This window comes from Canis aureus, chromosome 3, assembly GCF_053574225.1.
Source record: "Canis aureus isolate CA01 chromosome 3, VMU_Caureus_v.1.0, whole genome shotgun sequence".
Lineage (NCBI taxonomy): Eukaryota > Metazoa > Chordata > Mammalia > Carnivora > Canidae > Canis > Canis aureus.
The window spans coordinates 6,634,728-6,645,617 of NC_135613.1; the positions used below are offsets into that span (position 1 = coordinate 6,634,728).

The window sequence follows — 10,890 nt, forward strand, 5'->3', positions numbered from 1 at the left end:
GAAGGCCTGGAGGTTGAAACCTACTGAGGAAAGAGTTCTAAAGGCTGGAGAGGGGACCCCTGGGTGGCTCAGCAGTTTAACGCTTGCCTTCCACCCAGGGCGTGATCAAGGCCTGGGATCGAGTCCCATATAGGGCTCCCCACAGGCAGCCTGCTTCTCCCCCTCTGCCTGTGTCTCTGCCTCTCTCTCTTTCTCTCTCTCTCTCATGAATAAATAAATAAAGTCTTCTTAAAAATAAAAATAAAAAAATAACGGCTGGAGAGGTCAGCAAAGACCAGACTCTGAGGAGCCTTGTGGACTGCAAGGGTGTGGACTGCACTTGAGGCCAATGAAGGGCCTTGGAACGGTGTTAACCAGAGGGTAACAGGAACCGGTTGGAGGCGGTAGTGAGAGCGGGGACTGGAAGAGCAAGGAGGGGACCAGTGTGGGCCTCCAGTTAGGTGGAAGGCACTGGTTGGCTCTAGATTTAGAGTAGACGGATAGACCTGCTGACTGATGGACACAGAAGTAAGGGGAAGGAAGACTCTCCAGGGGCCGCCTGGAAGCCAGCAGGCCCAGGCTGGGATTCAAGGATCCTGATTTGACCATGTGGGATGTATAAAGAGGCCTCCTCTCCAGGCCTGAGGGAGCAGCACACTTGGGAGTCATGGGTGGGAGGGACCATTCCCAGCTTTGGTGTCACCATCACCAGAGGGCTCTGGAAGGTGGGCCTTGGACCATTCTCTCCTTCCCTCTCCTCTCTCATGTCCCAGCTTCTACGGTTTTTTCCACACGGGAAAGGAGGGGTGGCCTGGCACCACACCAGGGGCTCAGGGGTGGAGGTGGGGGGAGGCGCTCATACAAGGTGGCTGCTGCTGGTATTTCAATCCTTTTTATTCTCTCTTCCCTGGGCCGTCGATCATCAAACCCCCCTCCCCTGCTTGCCAGAGCGTCCTTAACCAAATAACGGCCCTGCCCTGAGGATTCAGCAGCTACACAGAGCTGAGGGGAGCAAGGCAGGGGGCACCCACAAACTCAGGCCAGGTCCTGCAGGGAAGGAACTGGTGGGCCCAAGAAGCCTCCTTGGGCTGGGGTCATAGGAAGGGCCACATGAGCTATGTGCGTGTGCACCAGGGGTTACTGCAGGATCACCTGGACAAGGTACTGGCAGATGCTCCCAGGAGACACAGACAAGTGTGTACATACCCGGTGCCAAACTTAGTTACTCACAGGCACAGGCAGTCACACACACACACACACACACACACACACGTATCTATACACTCACCCTAATATGGCTCCAATTCAGTTATGCAATTTACTAAATTTGTATCTTTGTACAAGTTATTTAGCTTCTTTGTTTCTTAATTTTTCCATCTACAAAATGGGGGCAATGATCATGTCCCTTTTCATAGATCTGCTGTGAGCATTGAATGATAATTAGCTGTAAAGTGCCCAGAAGAATGCCTGACACACAGCAAATGCTCAGTAAATGCTCTCTGGCACAGATCCAGACACAGCCTCAAATCATACCATCCTTTGAATCATATGGCTCCCTTGACTACAATTTTGGCCGGGCCCAGGGCACAGAGCAATCAGCTGGTCAGGACTCACGAGGAAACTTGCTAACTTCTCCTCTGTGTCAGGTTTAGTGGCATCCATCCTCTCCCTCAGGCCTCTGGACAGTCCCCTGTAGTCCTCAATGGTCCTTTAGGGTCCTGAGTGGATCCTCATTTTACAGATGAAGAAACTGAGAATCAGAAGAGAGAGTACCTTGTCTAAGGCCATACAATGACAGAGCCAGACTCATACCTAAGTCCACTGGCCTCTAAGTTATCCTTCCCTCTCCAGAATGTGCCCTCATGTCTAGAACGAGCTTTGTCTAAAGTCATCACCCGGGATGCCTGGGTGGCTCAGTGGTTGGGCGTCTGCCTTCAGTTCAGGGTGTGATCCTGGTCCAGGGATCAAGACCCATGTCGGGCTCCCTGTGAGGGGCCTGCTTCTCCCTCTGCCTATGTCTCTGCCTCTCTTTCTGTGTCTCTCATGAATAAATAAATAAAATCTTTAAAAAATAAAAAAATAAATAAAGTCATCACCCAAAGGCTGGGAGGAATCTGACTCAGTGTGATTGGCCAAGCCCCTGTCAGGCTCTCTGTGACCCTCGTACGAAACAGGAGTGAAGCTCCTGGCCCTTTCTAGCCTCACAGAGCTTCACCCCAAGTCAGTCCTCAGGAGTCCTCAGGACCTCATTCCTGCAGGGTACCCCTAGACCCCCATGGGGCCAGCTGAAGGCACTCCTGCGTCTCAGGCTGGGCATGGAGAGTGGCCCTGTAAATGCCATGGCCAGAGTTTTGGGAATGGGATAGCATTGCAGGCAGCAGCAAGAGGGCCTGAAGGTATCCCTGACCTTTGAAGTCAGGGATGGGACGGTACTATGTTAGGGCGACCTGAAAAATACAGGTGGGCAGTGGGAATTCCTCGATCTTCTCCCAACTGGACCAGGCATTCAGTGATAGCAGGCTCAGGTCCAAGCTTCTCAATAAAGCAATTGAAGAAAAAGGGAAAGCTGATATGAAACAGACTGATAAAACCAATATTTTGGCCAGGATTTGGATCAACCAGAACTCCCGTGCATTGCTGGTAGGAGTGAAACTGGTACGACCTCTTTGGAAACTGCTTGGCATTATCTCTCGAGTTGAGAGCCACAACACTGTGACTCAGCAATTCCACATCCCTCCACGAATTCCGCTTGGTAGACATATACTGAATGAATGTGTCCGTATGTTCACCACGGGAGACATGTCGTGGTGTAGTCACAGGATGAAATCCTCAGCAACAATGAAATTGAGGAGAGCACTTGACGAGATCAGCACTGGGAATTATACTATATGTTGGCAAATTGAATTTAAAGCAAACAAACAGGGGATCCCTGGGTGGCGCAGCAGTTTGGTGCCTGCCTTTGGCCCAGGGCGCGATCCTGGAGACCCGGGATCGAATCCCACGTCGGGCTCCCGGTGCATGGAGCCTGCTTCTCCCTCTGCCTATGTTTCTGCCTCTCTCTCTCTCTCTCTGTGACTATCATAAATAAATAAAAATTAAAAAAAAAAAAAGAAACAAACAATCCAATCATGAAATGGGCAAAAGACATGAAGAGAAATCTCACAGAGGAAGACATAGACATGGCCAACACGCACATGAGAAAACGCTCTGCATCACTTGCCTTTAGGGAAATACAAATCAAAACCACAATGACATACCACCTCACACCAGTGAGAATGGGGAAAATTAACAAGGCAGGAAACCACAAATGTTGGAGAGGATGCGGAGAAAAGGGAACCCTCTTACACTGTTGCTGGGAATGTGAACTGGTGCAGCCACTGTGGGAAACTGTGTGGATGTTCCTCAAAGAGTTAAAAATAGACCTGCCCTACGACCCAGCAATTGCACTGTTGGGGATTTACCCCAAAGATTCAGATGCAATGAAACGCCGGGACACCTGCACCCCGATGTTGATAGCAGCAATGTCCACAATAGCCAAACTGTGGAAGGAGCCTCAGTGTCCATCGAAAGATGATGGATAAAGAAGATGTGGTTTATGTATACAATGGAATATTCCTCAGCCATTAGAGATGACAAATACCCACCATTTGCTTCGACGTGGATGGAACTGGAGGGTATTATGCTGAGTGAAGTAAGTCAATCGGAGAAGGACAAACATTATATGGTCTCATTCATTTGGGGAATATAAATAATAGTGAAAGGGAATATAAGGGAAGGGAGAAGAAATGTGTGGGAAGTATCAGAGAGGGAGACAGAACATAAAGACTCCTAACTCTGGGAAACAAATTAGGGGTGGTGGAAGGGGAGGAGGGAGGGGGGTGGGGTGAATGGGTGACGGGCACTGAGGGGGGCACTTGACGGGATGAGCACTGGGTGTTATTCTGTATGTTGGTAAATTGAACACCAATAAAAAATAAATTTATTTAAAAAAAAACAAAAAACAGAACCCTGGCGGGTCCAGAACCGTGACCTCTACCTTCCCCCCAGGCCCAACTGCAGGCCAGCTCCAAGCAAGGCTCCTCTCTGCACAGGGTGGAGACTGTGACTTCACCCTGTGATCTGGCCTCTAAGAACATTCCACCTCACTTGTCAGACAGGTCTGTTTGTGTGGAAAGCCCAATAATGGACCAGATGGGGCTTCGGTCTTCCCTTCAAAAAACAGGATGCTGCGTGACTCAGGACAGGAGCCACCTAGTGCTACATATCAGAATCACAGATTTTTAATCCTAAAATAGTGTAGCACCAAGGCCACCAAGCTGACCCAGCTACCCCCATTCGACGTCACCTGTGCCCCCAGTGAACATTGGAAGGAGCCTATGTGAGTCCTACACCCTACTGAGGTGCTTGGCCTGACCCAACCCCTCCCTATATGGACCAGATGAAAGGTTGTACCCTCCACAGGGAGAGGTAGCAAGAGTAGAGCCAGGTGTTGGCAGGACTAGACCTTAAGGCCCACACAGAACTGGCCAAGTTGTGAGGCACCAGGGTGGCTCAGCCAGTTAAGGGTCTGCCTTCAGCTCTGGTCATGATCTTGGGGTCCTAGGATCAAGCCCCATGTCAGCTCCTTGCTGAACAGGGAGTCTGCTTCTCCCTCTCCCTCTGTCCCTCCCACCCCCACTTGCGCACGCACTCTCTCTCAAATAAATAAAATCTTTAAAGAAAGAAAAGAACCAGCCAAGTTGCTGCACAGCTGAGTGGAGGAGTCAATATGTGACTGGCCCCTGGTCTGGCAGGTGGACTCACAGTCCTGTCTGCCTTCTCTACCACTCCCTTCCCTTGTCCTTCATCCCCCAGCTTGGCCTTTGCTTTGAATGACACATGCTTAGTGCATTCAGGTAAACCAATCTCGTCAGATCCTAGGCAGAAGAAACAAGCAGCTCTGTCACCTCCCCTAAACAGGACTCCATACTCCTATTGATGTGGCCATAAAAAGACTCAATAGTGCTGCAATATTAGCATGTATACACTTTTCTACTCTGCTTTTTTCACTTAAAATATTGTCATAAGCAGTTTGTTATTTGAGTATACAGTTATAATTTTTTGGTCTAGTCCTATGACACAAATGATGCTTCCAATACTCACTATGGTACATATGACGACAGATCATAAAAGTCCTTGTTTTATCTTTTTTAAGATTTATTTATTTATTTATCATGAGAGACACAGACTGAGAGAGAGAGGCAGAGACACAGGCAGAGGGAGAAGCAGGCTTCTCTCAGAAAGTCTGATGTGGGACTTGATCCTGGATTCCAGGATCACGACCTGAGCCAAAGGCAGGCGCCCAACCACTGAGACACCCCCCCCCTCTTTTTTTTAAGAAAAAGTCCTTGTTTTAATGAGTTTCTGAATCTTTTCTGAGTCAAAGCATGTGAACACAGCTGTTACACATTGTGCCAGATTACTTTCCCAAGGAAAGTATCAATTTATCCATCACCAACAGTACATGTGTGAATGTCCTTTTCACTGTATCTTTGAGAGAATTGGGTGCCATCATTTTTAATTTTTTGGGTAGAAGTTGTAACTCTCCGATTTAATTAACATTTTATGCTGTCTCAAAAAGTGGAGTATTTTCATAAGTGCTTACCTGTAGTCTCTGGATAGCAAGGCTGGGATGAGTACCACTCCATGGCAGCTCTTGTTCAGGGGTGTAGAGTACTTTGCTGCATGCTCAGGTGCCCCCAGAGTCTGGAGTGAGAACAGTAAAATATCACCACCTAGAGCAGGACTCTGAGGAGAGTCTCACTGTGTGACCTTGAGCAAGTTATATAACCTTTTGAGTTTCCATTGCCACATTTGTATCGTGTAGTAATAATAACACTTACCCTCTCCATTTTTTAGGAGAATGAGGTGAGATGGTCAATGTAAAGTGTTTGGCACAGTGCCAGGTTATAATAAAGGATCTGTAAGTCATAGCTGTTGGCTAGTCAATCATGACTGGACCCAGGCTTCAGGACAATCCAGGTAATGTGGTACAGGTTGAATTCAACTTGGTCTAATTCATATTTAGTCCAAGAGCTGGCTAAGATGTAAATCTGCTAGTAGTGTGTCTGTGGGCCTGTGTGTGATATGTGAATGTACACTACATATGGATACATTGTGACCTTTATAAAACTGCTCTTACATGCATACATATGTATACAAATGCATTTACCTCTTGTATTTCTGCAATTTTTGTTGTAAAATTGTAAAAAGCTCTCATGTATCTATGTATGTATGCTCTCATGTATCTATGTATGTATGGATTTGTCTGTACACATGAGTATTAATGAGAGTAGGCATATGCATGAAAATGTCCATATATGTGTGATTTCTTCCCAGAAGTGTGCCAGGTAAATGTTAGCAATCAGAAAGAGGTATGGTGATATCCAATATCAGACAAAGGCAGAATCAAAATAAATGACACAATGCTATTGACATTAAATGATACATTAAATGACAGAAAAATAATTCATATAACAGACATGAACCTTTATGCTCCTACCAACATAGCATTGAAATATTGAATCAAATAATGAGAGAGAAAATACTGAGAGAAACACAGAAAAAATGGGCAAATACACAATTGTGAAAAGCTTCAAGCTGCAATTGGTGCTGATGCAGATGGGCCAGAGTTCTTTCAGGGGCCAGGGTGATCTTTCTCCTCTCTTCTAGGTGCCCTGCACACCACGGAACCTCCAGTGGTTACCAAATATGGGACCCTCCAAAAAAAATAGATGCATGTGGGGAAGACACCCATCAATGTCTTCTTAGGAGTCTCCTTCTTCATTCTTCCTGTGGGTTTTCATAGGTTCACTTCCCCAAAGCTCCCAGAGCTTTGGGAAGGAATCAGAAATGCCACTACCTATGCTCCTGCATAACAGCCAAAGGACTACACTCTGGAAGGTGGGCAGACCCTAAGGAGGGAAGTGGACCAATGACTGTCTCTGGGTCAGGGTTTGAACAATTCACTAAAAAGAGTGCACTATGTGGCCATAAGTGGGCCAAGGATCCATTCTGGGCCTCAGTTTCCAAACCCATATAATGAAGTAATTGGCCCAGATGGTGTTTAAGGCACTGATAATGCTGTTCTTGGCTCTCTCATAGGAGGAGGTGCTCACTGGTGTGCCCCAGGACCTTCTGGAGAACTGGGTTCTCCCAAAAGTGTGCGAGGAGCAGTTCATTTTTTCTTTCTTTCTTATATACACACACACCATCCTCAATGAACCCTGAGCTCTTGCTTCTCACTTGGGGCTTGAACCCAAGAACAAGCCCACATGGCATATCCAAGCCTTCCCTGCAGAAGGGGTTTCAAGATGTGGAGGTCACAGGCTCATATTCAATTTTAATGTTCCAGAATTTATTGCAACCTCTAGCAGGGCTCAAATACTGAGTTGCATGAGCATGTTGAGATAATGACTGCCCTTTGCTGCCCTGAGCTTGGGAAATTACCCAGGACAAATGTATTTATTTACTCAGACCATTGAGTAACCAAACCACTGTCCTGAATATTCAATGGCAATCATTAACAATCAGTTGATAAACATCTGGGTTAGAAAAATGTCTACCTGAGATGCCTGGGTGGTTCAGCGGTTGAGCGTCTGCCTTCAGCTCAGGGTATGATCCCGGAGTGCCGGGATGGAGTCCCAGATCGGGCTCCCTGCATGGAGCCTGCTTTTCTCTCTGCCTATGTCTCTGACTCTCTCTATGTGTCTCTCATGAATAAATAAATGATATCATTTTTTATATCATTTTTTTAAAAAGAAAAATGTCTACTATGAGAACCTGGGTGTCAGTTGATATTAAAAAAGTACAACCGGAGGCAGTGGCGACGGTGGCAGTGAGAGGATGAACAAGTTCGACTCACTGAAAGATGATGACAGTGGGGACCATGATCAGAATGAAGAAAACAGCACACAGAAAGATGGTGAGAAGGAAAAAACGGAACAAGACCAAAGTCAGGGCAGCAGTAAGAGGAAGGCTGTTGTCCCTGGGCCAGCAGAGCATCCCCTGTAGTACAACTCTACTTTCTGGTCTCCAGAAGAACCCCCGGTCATCCCACTAGCTCACACAGCTATGAACAAAATATCAAATAGATGGGCACCTTTGCCTCTATGGAGCAGTTCTGGAGGTTTTATAGCCACATGGTATGTCCCGGGGACCTGACAGGCCACAGTGACTTCCATCTCTTCAAAGAAGGAATTAAGCCCACGTGGGAGGATGATGCAAATAAAAATGGTGGCAAGGGGATTATTCCACTGCGGAAGGGCTTGGCATCCCATTGCTTGGAGAATATTATCCTGACCATGTTGGAGGAACAGTTCATGGTTGGGGAGGAGATCTGTGGGGCTGTGGTCTCTGTCCTGTTGCAGGAGGACATTATTTCAATATGGAATAAGACTGCCAGTGACCAAGCAACTACAGCCCACCTCTGGGATATGCTTCAGCGAGTGCTTCACCTACCTCCCAACACCATTATGGAGTACAAACCCCACACCGACAGCATCAAAATGCCAGGCAGGCTGGGCCCCCAAAGGCTCCTTTTTCAAAACTTCTGGAAGCCGAGGTTGAATGTGCCATGACCCTCTCCCTCTCTGGATGGCACCATCATTGAAGCTGGCATCATCGGAGTCTCTTGTTCTTTTGGCATGCTACCTGGAAGATCCTTCTGTCCTGGACAAGAGGAATTGGAAGAGCATTTTATGTTTTAAGAACAGGTTAATATGCAGCAGCTACAGCAACAGCTGAGATCACTTAATAAATGGTGCTAAACTAAAAAAATTTTAAGAATTAAAAAGTATAACCACTGGGGCACATGGGTGGCTCAGTTGGTGGAGTGTCTAACTCTTGATTTCAGCTCAAGTCGAGACCTTGAGGTTGTGAGATCAAGTCCTGCATCGGGCTCCACTCTGAACTCTGTGCTAAGTGTGGAGCCTGCTTGAGATTCTCTCACTCCCTCTCCCTCTGTCCCTCCTCCATTATACACACTCACAGGTGCTCACTCTCTCTCTCTCTCTCTTTCTCGCTAAAAAAAGGGAGGGGGCATGCCTGAGTGGCTCAGTTGGTTGAGTGACCAACTCTTGGTTTCAGCTCAGGTCATGATCTCAGGATCATGAGACCAGGCACTGCCAAGGGCTCTGCACTTAGTGCAGAGTCTGCTTAAGATTCTCTCTTCCTCTGCCTCTTGCCCCACTCACAGGCATGTGTTCTCTCTCTCTCTCTCTCTCTCTCTCTTTCTCTCAAATAAGTGAATAAATCTTGAAAAAAAAAAAGTAATGTTAAAATAACAACTACCACCCTGAGTGTCTAAATGTTGAGAACAGAGTATCCACTGTTACAACATGAATGGTTGTTTCTAGAATGCTGGGGTGTAGTCATTAGAACAATGACCAGGACTGAGAGAAGCCCAGACATTCTGAACACTCTGTGATTGTTATTTGGAATCCCATGGATCAGGTGACAGAACATGGGATGGCCATTACCAGAGCCTCAAGGATCAGGGGTTTAGAGACTCGGGAGTCCATTGCATAGAAGTCTTGGTGTCAGTTGTTGGAACACTGGCCATGAGCTGTCAGCTAATAGCTGCTTGGAACACAGAGTGTCAGGTGTGAGAATCTGTGGATGGCTTAGAACAGACTGTGGGTTGATAGTTAAGAGGGGAAGAAGACTAGTGACTAGTTTGGACAATGGATAGTTTGGGGCCAAAGCAACAAGGGGACAAGTGGAGAATGGAGCAGAATAGGCAGACAGGGTTTCCTGGAGCTAGTCAGATGTTCCTAGCCCCAACTATTGAGAAAAGACCCCCACAGGGCTGGGCCAGCAGGGAGAAAAGGTGATGTGGCCCAAGAGCCCAGCTCCACTAATGTCCACATGCATGCCAGGACTCAGATAAATCCTCATCCATCCCTGCCCCTGGGGAGCGCATGGCTGCTTGGGGGAAAAAAAAATTGGAATCACTCCAACCCAGTGCTATAGTCAATATGGATAGAGCTTTGGGGAGCACAGCTGCGAAGTGCCCAGCAGAGGGGGCACCACTTGAGCCGAGTCTTAAACATGAGTAGGAGTTTGCCAGGCAGAGGAGAAAGCATTCCGCAGAGGGGACAGAAGCAAAGGGACTTAGAGGTGGAAGGCAAGGGTCCATGTGTATCTGGAGGAAAGGGTGGCCGGAAGACTAGATGGAGAGGGCCTGGGTCTGTGTGGGTGAATCTGCACCTCATCCTGAGCACAGGGGGGCCCAGGAAGTTTTTAAGGAGGGAAGTGCCATGCTCAGGGTTTTGTTTTCTATCAATCCTGTGTGGAGGATGTTAGAAGGGATGCAAAGAGGCTGGGGCAGTGTCGCGGCCAAAGGTAGCCATGGTCTTGGCAGGGCAGCAGCTCTGGGAGGAGGCGAAGGCATATTTCGGAGCTGTCTGGGAGGCAAAACAGAGACTGAGGACAGAGAGGGGGCATGAAAGACAGGGAGGGGCCCAGCACCAGGTTTCTGGCTTGGCAGTACCAACAGACGCCAACAGGAGCAGGAAACCTCTCCCCACGCAGGGGAGATCCCGGGGAGGCCACGTTGCCTCCCGCCCCTGTACCCCAACGCTGGTGGAAGCCACTTGGGCACAGAGAGACACACGCACACACGCGCACACACACGCTACCTAAATTGTGCATTTGGTTCTATTCCCTCAACTGCGGAACGTGGGTTGCAACCCTCTCGCCTCTCTGGCCACCACATCGGGCCCAAACCCCTGTCTCTCAGGAGGCCTGAGGCCGGCCGCCTTCCCGGAGCGCCACGCCGCTGAGCTCCAGCGCGAGTCTGCACCTGACAGTCACGCGCCAGCGCGCACGCGCGGGGACCGGGACGCTCCGCGGCGGGAGAGCCCCGCGCCC

General features: G+C 48.3%; 1 pseudogene; it reads left to right on the forward strand.

Annotated features, from left to right (window-relative positions):
* The first annotated feature begins 7,601 nt into the window (after window positions 1–7,601).
* On the forward strand, window positions 7,602–8,777 carry LOC144306721 (eukaryotic translation initiation factor 4E type 2 pseudogene; annotated as a pseudogene).
* The last annotated feature ends 2,113 nt before the right edge of the window (window positions 8,778–10,890 follow it).